This window comes from Hoplias malabaricus, chromosome 5, assembly GCF_029633855.1.
Source record: "Hoplias malabaricus isolate fHopMal1 chromosome 5, fHopMal1.hap1, whole genome shotgun sequence".
Taxonomy (NCBI): Eukaryota; Metazoa; Chordata; class Actinopteri; order Characiformes; family Erythrinidae; genus Hoplias; species Hoplias malabaricus.
In genome coordinates this window covers 49033257-49045149 of record NC_089804.1, presented here as the reverse complement: position 1 = coordinate 49045149, position 11893 = coordinate 49033257, and positions in this window count along the sequence as shown.

The window sequence follows — 11893 nt, the reverse complement described above, 5'->3', positions numbered from 1 at the left end:
GCTGACATATCTATCTAATGATCTAAATTTGCATACACACGTGCTGTTGTAGTGTTATCAGTTATTCATATTAATGCCAAGTGGACACTCAACTGTTTGTTCATCTGAACTCTCAAGATTGCCATGTTTTTATGAGTTTATATATATATAGTTGGATCAAATGTCAAGAATACTGTTGCATTGCATTACACAGTGATGAAATTCTGTAAATGTATGTAAAATCTTGTCATTTTAAGGCTGCTCTTCTGTTGGCTGTATGTGCCGGAATTGGATAATATAGTTAAACTGACCCATAAAACCATTCAAATGATCAGGATCCAAAATCACACTCATGCTTCCATTCCTCATTCGTGTAATATAAGAATAAATCCCATTTCATGAAATTGCTGAATAAACAGACAGTAATACACTTGAAAATCTTATTTTTATTTAAATAAAATGTATCTACAGTCACGAAACAAGGATATGGTAAGTTGTATTCAAATGTAGACCAAACAAATGTCAATATAAATATTAACTATTTGCAGACAGTTTATGCAATCAATGTTGGTAACAGTGGGTCGCCCATATCTGCGATCAGTCAATATTATTCACCATGATTTACTTTAGGCTTTTGTTACCTTTTCACTGACAGCTCTTACATTTGAGCAGTTCTATGGAAATTCCTGCTAATCAGGTCAGCAATGAGATCTGTAACTGAAAGACCTTGAGGTGCCACTGTGTCAGGAAGGAATTGCACAGTTTTCTCTGGACTTGATTTGCTTGGAAAATTATGCCGTTGAGAGTTTGGACCCCATGTGTTTGAGAATGAGGAAGATAGCATCTAATCAAATTATGGGTCAACTTGTCCCACATGCTGTCAGACGGGTAGTATACAATGCAATCTGATCCCTGAGTGTTTGCACTTGTGATATCCTGCTCTTCAATGCCCCACAACAACAACAGTATTACAACTTTGTTACAGGAGCATTACAATTGTGTATACGATACACGACGGCTGATGTTGGTTTTATATATATATATATATATATATATATATATATATATTTTTTTTTTTTTTGCCATGAATAATGGAGGACAAATGCATTACAATGACGAATATGACAAATCAGATTTCTATACATAATTCATTTAATTATATAAAGAACTTATAAATTTATAAATTTAAGTTCTCTAAATGTAAGTTTACAAATATTAACAAATATTAGCTTTCATCAGTTTTAAATACAGCTTTAAGACTCTAGAAACTAATCTGCACAAGAAACATTAATTTTCGTGTTTGATTATAAATTAGAACAAAAAAAACAACTTGGAAATAATACAACTGATCTACTTTAAGATCAGTTTATTATATATATATTGTGTGTATTTTCAGTGACATTACATAAAAAAATGCTGAGCACAGCTGCAGAAGAATTACTTCTGATTTCCATGATGAATCTATACATCTTTTAAAACCCTTTATGGCAGCTTTAATAATAAGAGGAGGCTTTTTTTTATGATTAAACATTTCCTCATAACAAATCCCAAGCCTTAAAAACCATTAAAATGAATGAGGCAGTTAATGTGTGGGAGGCCGGTGATGTAAAGCAGATGATCCAGCATGCAGAAGTAAAGCAAGCTTGAAGAAACACACACACACATACACACAGACACACACACACACACACACAAACACACACACACACACACACACACACACACAGATAGATGTGTTCCTGCATTTTGAGGGGATCATACAAGTGGCCATCCAGTCTCTGCCCTGAGGTCACAGCAAATGTCAAAGCTATTGTTTCTCTAACAGTTGGAGTTTTATGGTAAAATCAAATTGTTATTTATATTTCAAGAAGTGGTTTAATAGCTGTTACCAGCAGTGGGTGGGATAGTGTACTGGCTTTTATACAATAAACCCACTCAAGCAAAAACACCACCAATAAGGGTCTTTGGCAAGACACACATCTACATCTTTTCAAGAGCATCTGCCAAATATTGTAATTATAAATGGCATTTCAAGGACATACGATAAGAAACTACCATTGGGCTTAAGTTGGCATCATCTACCAAAACTGTAAAAAGTCATAATTAGACAGTAGCCACAGTAGGAAGATGGCATTTTCACTGAGAAACCATAATACAAAACACGCAGTGAGACATTTTTTCTCTATGTCATAGTCTTATGTTGTAATGGAAAAACAGTTCCTCCTCACTCTCTCACTCACCCACCTGCAGTCAGCACACTCCACAGCCAGAGGGGTGAGTCACTCAGCACTCACAAGCCACTGGAGGTCTTGGCAAGGATTTGGAGATCAGGAGGATTTCAGGGAAGAGCCTGACACAGACTGGGATTGTCTGATCTTCCGTCAGGAGTTTCAGTCTTTTCTCAAATCGTAGCCCAGTTTCGCCCTTTCTCCACAGTGGAGTTTACCCTCAGGTAGTGAAAGAAAACTTGGATTTACCAGCGTTCCAACACTGACAACGCAAGATTAGAATCTGAATCAAGATCAGAGGCATTCTGTGGTTAACATTGAGGACATTTGTTTTGATGAGTATACATGTGTATGATACGTATGGTCCCAATGCTGTTCCAATGTACACTGTATTACACTGAGACTGTAATTACATGAGAAAAAATATGTTGTTATTAAGATATATTAATTTCATATAAGCATACCACTGACCACTGACCAAAGAAAAATATATATTTCCATAATAATACACTTATAGAAGGAAAAAAAACTTAATTTAAAATGAAAGTCAATATAAAAAGATTGTTTTCCAAGTAGTTTAGAACAGTTTGTTTGTCCATTCAACATTATATTTTCACATAGTCTAAAGGACAGCTCCTGAGTTCAAATGAGGGTTCTATAAGGGTTCTTTATTAAAGGAAATGGACCTATATAGAACCCTGAACACCTGAAGAATATTTTGGATGATTAAAGGGTTCTTACCTAGTGAAAGAGTTCTTCAGATTGATGGAGAATGTGCGATAGATTGTTCTATATAGCACCTTATATAGAAGGATTCTATTTGGCACCAAAAACGGTTCCTCTATTATGACGATGTCAAGTTTGTTACAATAGAAGTGTTTCTGGTGCCATATAGAATCCTTTTTAAACCATACTTTATAGAACCATTTATGGCACATTCACCATCAATCTGAAGAACCACCTGATGATGCAAAGAACACTTTAATAAAGAACCTGTGTAGAAGCATCATTTTTAAGTGTATAACTAAACATCCACAGAAATGGAGATACATGTGTTTTTTCTTTGGAGAGTGACATTAAGTATTTATGGCATTCACCTGTAGTATGGGACTCTCTGGATTAGCCACACATGATCGTAGTTTACCACGCTCCAGCTAATCTCAGCTAGGGTTGAATAAAGCCCTCAGCAATGCCCTATTGATTAGTGTATTCTCTAGACAGATGGAGCTGTTTCCCTATGGAATGATGGGATCCAGACTTAACCCCCCAACATCAGTACCTCAATGATGTACCTTTCTGATTGTCATCAAATCCCCACAGCAAATCCCAAAAGCATCTTTCAGACATCTTGTGTAAACTTGTACTTCAAACTATTTAGTTTTTCCACGATATGATTCCTTTGCATTTGTCCATAGCCAATGGTTAATCAAGGCCTTTTAAAACATCATAATTAGATTTTGAGCCCTGACAAGTTTAGCATAATTGTTAGGTATGTATCAGAATAATGTTCAGAGTGGTCTTGTAAAGACCTCACACTTCTAATGAAATGCAAAGATCCAGTCAGATGTTAATTATGATTGAGCTTTCAGACAGACTCCCACTCATTATCCAACTGACCACAAGCTCAGGCAATAAGGGAATCTGCCTTTGTATGGCTGTGTGTTCTGCCCTTACTGTGCTGTTCAGGGAAGCTGTTAATTACCATTGATCTTCATTAATAAGCTAGTTGGATTTGTCTAACTTATATAATCAATTTCTGCAAATAAGTCAGACACCTTCCACATATCATTAATCTTACACAAGACAAACATCAGGCATGTGAGATATAAATAGTACAGAGCTGTGCAAAAGTCAGAGACCAATCTGGGATCTTTTAGTTTCTAGTCAAAACAGTGATAAATTACTTATAAATTATTAATGTTCCAGGAAATATTACTGAAATTAAGATACTTGCATAAAGAAAAAAAAAACACAAATTTTAGAAATATAGAGAAAATGGGACAACTAACAATCAAGCAAGACCTGGCACGTTATCCTTCAACACATAGCACACAGGAGGAGGTTTTCAGTGTCAGATGCATTCTCACAGCTGGAAATGTTCCACAAGCTTTAGGCATGGGGCGGCGCCTGTGCAGGAGATACAGCGTGATTCCCTGGAACACTAGCAGCTCTAGTCACATGTGTTCACTCAGCCTTTATACTCTTTGTCTGTACTAGAGTGCTAGCAGGATAAAATCCAGGGAAAGTCAAGGACAAATGTTACGGATGTGTTCACACATACAGCTACTCCAGGTAAAGTCCTGAACGTTTCTGTAAACTGTAACGGAAGAAGAATTAGAGAAACAGTTGCTGTGGAAAATGTTAAATATGAGGATGACAAAAGAAAATCCTTTGAAACTTAATCTGAACAATAATCCTCTAAATCTAATCTTAAAACCAATTTTTCAAGCTAGGTGCATATTAGAAATGAATATGTACATCCACAAAGTTTTGAACTGTATTTCATACATACATTTCATACAGTATAAATACTGGGAATGGTCAAATTTAGTGGTTGATGTTTCTGATCAATTCTGCTGTAGGCATGTCACTAGTTACAGTTATGGATTACATTAAAAAGTAAACAAAAATGCATTACACTACTATAATAATGAAACTGAATGAAATTCCAGCACGTTTTTATTTTCAGTTGTATCTGAAATCCCAGACAAAAGTGAAAGGGTGAGGAAGGGATTGTGAACCACAGCCAAATGCAACATTGTAACTCATCATCTGCCCACACCATTTTATGAACCCTGGTCTTTTTCCCAGGCTTTGTCCAGGAAAGAGCTCTTCCTAACATAAACATGCCATTCCGGTTTCGGCTGAGCTGGAGTAACTGCTTTCTAAATGAGTAGACTTTAAACAATTGGAGGGAAATGTGTCAAACCAATTAAAGGAGTCATCCACGCGACTCATGGAACACATTCTTTACCTGGAGTTTTCATTAAATCATAATTGTTTTGGAATCAGACAAGCCGTAAGGGGTTTTGGTTGCTTTCGTTTCAGCCACCGTAAATCAACAAGATCTGAACACATGCTCATCCAGAATCTCTTCTGAAATCAAGAGTATTATTAAGGGGTTTGTTCCAACTTTGCTGCAGTACCAGCTTCTACTCTCCTGGGAAGGCTTCAGAGTCGACTTGGAACACTGCTGTAAGGATTTGGCTGCATTCTGTCACAAGAGCGGTAGTGAGGTCAGGTACTGATGTTACCACAGCCAGTTATCCAAGTACAAAATGGAGCTCCAACATTCCACGCCTGGTGCTATATACCCCACTAGCTTGGCATTGATCCTTTGAGATTTGTACAGCTATTCCTGAGCATCTCATTTAATTTCATGCCTTTCTATTCTAAGTACAATTGAATGTGGGGAATTGCACTATTTGCACTAATTGTGTTGCACTAATGAATTAACAAATTTTAAGGAGTGTCTACAAACCTTTAGGCCTATGCTGAATCTATTTTTTTTCAAGTGGAAAAATCTTTGTGTAAACCTACGCTTAATCCCTGTCCAGGAAATTAGCCCTCTCTAGTGCATACACTGAGGACCAAAACAGGAAACATGTTTTTGATGTTTGAATGAATTAGCAGGTCACATACATGAACCTAGTGAGTCAGCTTCTTAAGCTTTTTAATTAACCCTTTAAGTCTACAGGCTCTAAACACTTCTATTCTTAAGGTATTAGATAGTTGACAGGATGCCTGAGTGGGCCACCAAGGCTCAGACATATATTGGAGGTGTCAAATTAATCATATTAATATTATCTCTGCGCAGACACTGAATGCTCACATTTAAGCATGTGTTTCTGCTTCAAACCCACGCAGAGGGTGAGATGGGTCATCTGTTTTGTCCACCGTGGGGATAACGAGTGGACGTCTCTGGTGGTGTTATTCCAGACTCACTCAAGGTGCTAACGTCACACCTCGGCCTCCTTTAGTGGACCACATGGGACAGAGTTGTGACGTCAGGTGTGCGAGAAAGAGCTGTCGGCGTCAAAGTTCTCGCAGTAGCAAACATAAAAATGGCACCAAAATAGCAAAGTATGTCTTTGAAGCACAGATCAAATGGCTGTCGATAATTAATGAGATTGGTTATTGGTAGGGATTGAAACTCTCAGTCCCAGTTTATATTGTGTGTAATCACAGGGGAGTTACACAATAAGAAAACGTGCAAGAAACGTTTAACCACTGGTGATGTGTTCATGCTTTCAGTTTTATTATTGTAGTAGAGCATTTGTTAATGCTTATGTACCAACTTCAGTTTTAACCCATGTAAGCCCATGTAGTAATTAAAAAAAGATATTTTTAAAATAGCATGTCTGTGAATTGTAGTTGCACTATACTGGGATTATGTGTTGTTAATGTGTATTTAGTTATTAATAACACTCTAAATTGGAAGTGTTGTTTTTTCACATAATGCTATTTGCACTGAACATACTCTAATTACAGTTGATAGAAAATGACTACTGACCATTGTCTTTTCTTTAGAATTATATATTGACATTCTCAGGACAAAATCTCACATCCTAATTTTTTATTATTTTAAAATTTTTATTTAATTATTTTATTTATTTAAAATCCTTCACATGGTTTTCCTCCAGGAGCTCTTGTTTCCTCCCACAGTCCAAAACATCACGTTGGTAGGTGGATTGGCGACTCAAAAGTGTCCACAGCTGTGAGTGAATGTGTGAGTGTGTGTCACCCTGTGAAGCACTGGCGCCCCCTCCAGGGTGTGTTCCTGCCTTGTGCCCAGTGATTCCGGGTAGACTCTGGACCCACTGTGACCCTGAACTGGATAAGGGTTACGGACACTGAATTAATTAATTTGTTTATTTTTTTAACCAGCAATCTTCAGCTCTTTCTTCCTCAAATTTCATTTTGAACTGATGAGTTTAGATGGTTCTAAGACTTTAGGATCATTCTCTGTTCGCTCTCATTGTCCTCCTCCTTTATATTTATTTTTTAAATATATAAGGACTTTCCAGAAAAAAGATATCAGCATTTGTTTCTCTAAAATGCCAAAGCAAGCCTCTACATTAATGGTGCCTTCACATCAAAGGCTTCACACATTCAAAGGTGGTTTCCAGGCCTGGGATGTCTCTGGATTTCCTGAATCTTTCACAATATTATGCACAGTGGATAGTGAAAGACCTAAATCTTTTGCAAACGTGAATTGAGAAATATTTCTTTTTTGAACAGTTTGATAGTTGTCCCAGGAACTATTAGGAACAAAATAGACCCATGTCTACTTTAAAAAAAAAAAAAATTACCCTTTAATGGATTCACCTTCATATCATGGAGTGTTTAGAAAAGATGCATTTTGAATATTCTGTAAATTTTAGTTTATGTTGCATCCGTAACAACTTTTTCTGAGTGTTTCAGGCATCAAATTATAACCTTGTTTATTTGTGCAAAATGCTATCGATTTTGTTGATTAAAACGCTGGAAATTATTTCTTTGTGCTTTTGTCAAATGAAGATTCAAGAGAATTCACTCTGTTACGAAGAATGTTACAAAAACAAAGAACAACTGCCGTTTAAAAAGAATTTTGTGGCTGTTAAAATATAAACCTCTCTTAATGACACATTATAAACGTTTCAAAAGAAGAGTGACAAGGAAGTACAGCAAGAGGTGTAAGGGGTGGAAAAATCCTCCTACAGAGACGTTAAAACTCTTCCTTGTTTTGCAATGGAAAAATCGTCAGTGGCGTTCCTTACTCAAATTCAGAGTAGTAGGATGTTGGGCAAAGATCTTAATGTAATCAGACGGAAACATCCAACTATGCAGCAATCAGAAAACACCTTACTTACTCTTTAGAATCAAGGCATGGTAGTAATAATCATGAGGTGTTCCCCTGGTGCATGTTTTTTCCAGTTAAACTTTGTTCTATCATGTTCTGACTCACCCTTCATAGGGGATGAACAGTTTGGGCCAATCAAACAAAGGTATGTAAATCTATGGTCATGCTAATTTCTGTGATGTATTTGGGATAATGTCAGTTTTAGGGCAGCACATCTCCAAATGGGAGATAATTTAAAAGGACAAATGTGTGTACGCTCGATTCATAAGTGGTAATGCAACTGTCTGTGTGTTCTTGCGTGGGTTGGTGTCATGGTACTGGTTGGTCTAGTGGTCCTGGAAGATGAGACAGCAAAGTTACAGTTTAATGTCTCCATACTAGTAAAGATGAAGGAAAGGACATGTGAATATTAAACGGATATGTGTTTGTACGTTATTTGTTGTGTAGAGGTATCAGGGAGATGAACCCTGTTACCTGTTTTGGTTTATTCCAGGCTCAACTTGGGCAGAGCTTCAGATTTCCAAGTGAGGGTCCTCGGGCCATTCTCTGTAAGGAGTTTGGTGTGTTCCTCCAGGCGCCAAAACCAAAAGCTTATTTGGCTGTGCAAAATTTTCCAGAGGTGTGAGTGAGTGTGTGCCATGGACTAGCACGCTCACCAGGGTATGTTTCGGCATGATTCTCTGTTGAGCAATTTAAAAAATGAAATTCCTTTGGTTAGAAACCAAAACTCAACCATGAAATTGGAGAACTACAAGAAAAGATTTAAATACAAAAAATATTAATAAAAATCTACTAAAAAACGACAGATATTTTGTGTGTTATACAGAAATCATTAGGCCCCTTCTGAAACTCTGACAGCTCCCTGGGGGCTGGGGCCACTTGGTCTCTTCTATGTTGCATATCTAAGCCTGTAGTCGCCTGCACTAGCTGTAAAGCCATTACTGTCCTTAAATCAACACAAGACAGTGTGCTGCAGGGCTACTGTCCAACAGACAGGCTCAGAGACGTGATGATGAACCCAAACATCTCCTCCCCCTACTCTCAGACAAACACACACACACACACACACACACACACTCAGCAGCCAACATTACAGACAGGTTAATACATTAACAACACCTCCTGTAAGTCAAACAGGCCACACCTTCACCATCCCAAAAGTGGGCAATAGTGTATGTTTTTTGTTTCATGTTAGGAGTCTTGCCCAAGGACCAAGGTATACAGTATATATTGTTGTGGTGCGTTTACCAGAGTAGTGTATTAAAACCTGGCATTTGTAGGAAATGTTAAAATGACTTTTAGCAAGATGTTCCAGCAGATTAATATTTAATGTTTATTTACAAAATGCAAACCAGTTAGTCAGGGGAAAAACATAGGGAAGCTTTTCTTTGTGAATTTGTTCATTTATTTAAGATTAAGTTTTTAGATTAAAAACAGATTATTGTTTTTATTGCATTTTACAAAAATATAATTTCTAGAAATCAGGTTTTTTTTGGGTGGGGTGGGGGGGGGGTGGACACAACATATTACAACTTTATGTTGTGTTTAACTTCATAAAACAACTTTTTAATGGGTTGCTCTTTTCCCTCAACTGAGCTTTGTTGAGGGAAAAACAAAATGGAACTTTAAAATAGGTCACCATCATTTTTCTATGACCAGTAATATCAAAACCTGGGATCATTTCAGTCACAGATATCACAGCAGGCAGTTTTCATACCATCCCTTCCCTAGCAAACTCAGGAAGACTTCCTCAGCTACTTCTCTCTCACACACTCCTCCACCTGCCGTTCAGGGCTGGGCTCATTTTTTCTGAGTAACACACACTTCATTGAGCATGTGGCAGTCCTCGATTCCTTAGTGTCATCCAAGCTCCCCATTGGCTGCAGACTGTGAGAACCTCCAGCAAAACCAAGCCTCACACATTCACATGTAGGCTGAAGAGAATAAGGGGGGGGGGCAACATATTACAAATTCATATTGTGTTTAACTTCATAAAACAACTTTTTAACCTCAGGAAGACCCCAGCACAGTGTAGGCCACATGTTGTTCCTTTTAGACACACTGTCCACGTCCATGCGCGAGTGTGTATGAGCTCACAGGTGGGCATGCCGTGTTGCTGAGGTCATGGAGGGTAAAGTGAGAGTGCTCAGCTGTCCACATGGATCACTGAGAGAGAAAACACAGCAGAGAGACAACCAACTGATACTGTACAGAGTAAAGCACTCCTGCAGATGGCCATACACTGCCTCTCACTCTTTACCACAGTCTCTTTACTACGTTGCTACAAACTGTTGTGTGTTTACACTGACTGATATAGGAACATGCATAAACACGGATTAAAATATCTGTGCCCGGTTGCATAAAACACCTTAGGTTTTTCCCTTAAGTATAAACCTTAAGTGAAGATTTTCCCTTAGCCAAGGGAATTACTTAAGTGTGTTGCATAAAACCCCTCAGACATTTCACTTAATTAAGGGAGAATGGTAAGAGATTTACTGTAGTGACTGAGGTTTTGTTGCAGTGAAGTTCCGCTTTTCCCATGACAACAACTTATCAACAACACAAACATTCATTGAACACCGTTGAATGAGAGTTGTCTTTGCAGATTTTTTTAAAATAACTGAAATGGAAAATAATGGATAAAACAAGAAATGAAAACCAAAGTGAACTGAGGGGGAAAAGTGTGTTCTCTTGGAAGAATTCAATAAAAGAAATTACTTTTTAAAGAAAAATTCAATCCAACGGTAAATACACAGAAAATCCGAAATGTGGCAGTCAAAATATATTGGTAGTCATATATTAAGGTCATATTAAAGTCATTTATTTAATGTGGAATTCTAAAAACCAAAACTGTGGCAAATTAAAGGCTGTCTTTTTTTTAAAGATTGACCTTTTTAAATATGGTGTTTAAAATATATTGACATTCTTTTTAAGGTTTATTTGAAGTGGTCATTTATTTGAGGTGAAAGATTAAATCAAATGGGCATTTGTTTAATGTGGAATTTTTATTAAGCTGGTGGTCAAAATACATAGTCAATCTTTTTAAGCTGGCAGCATTTTAAAGGTAGATTTGGATTGATTATTTATAAATTGAACCTCATAGCTATTAAGCAGTATATAAACTAATATGTAACAAGCCAAATTCAAAGTTCTTTCATGAACTCTCCCCTCTAGTTATTATTATTATTTATTAAATAGATAAATTGAATCTGTACTCTCTTAATAACTGTTCATCACTCAGTAGGTCTAGAGGATTTTCTCCATCTTGAAAAACTCTCCTAGGTACACATTCATTCATTATCTGTAACCGCTTATCCAGTTCAGGTTCGCAGTGGGTCCAGAGCCTACCTGGAATCATTGGGTGCAAGGCGGGAATGCACCCTGGAGGGGGCGCCAGTCCTTCACAGGGCAACACACACACCCACGCGTTCTCTCACACCCATGAACACTTTTGAGTCGCCAATCCACCTACCAGTTTGTTTTTGGACTGTGGGGGGAATCCGGAGCACCTGGAGGAAACCCACGCAGACACGGGGAGAACACACCAACTCCTCACAGACAGTCACCCGGAGCGGGAATCGAACCCACAACCTCCAGGTCCCTAGAGCTCTGTGACACCACCTGCATCTCTTAAATAATTCTAAGGGAATTGACAGCTAATGACTTTTATGCAATGGTTTTAATGGAATACGTAAGTGAACATTTAACGGGTTATGACAATTTCCCTTAAGAAAGTCCTTAGGTACCACTTGCATATTTTCTGCAACACACTTAATTTTAAGGACAGTTTAATGCAAACAGGCACTGGTATAAATAGGTTTGGATTCTTAAAAAAGGTGTCAAT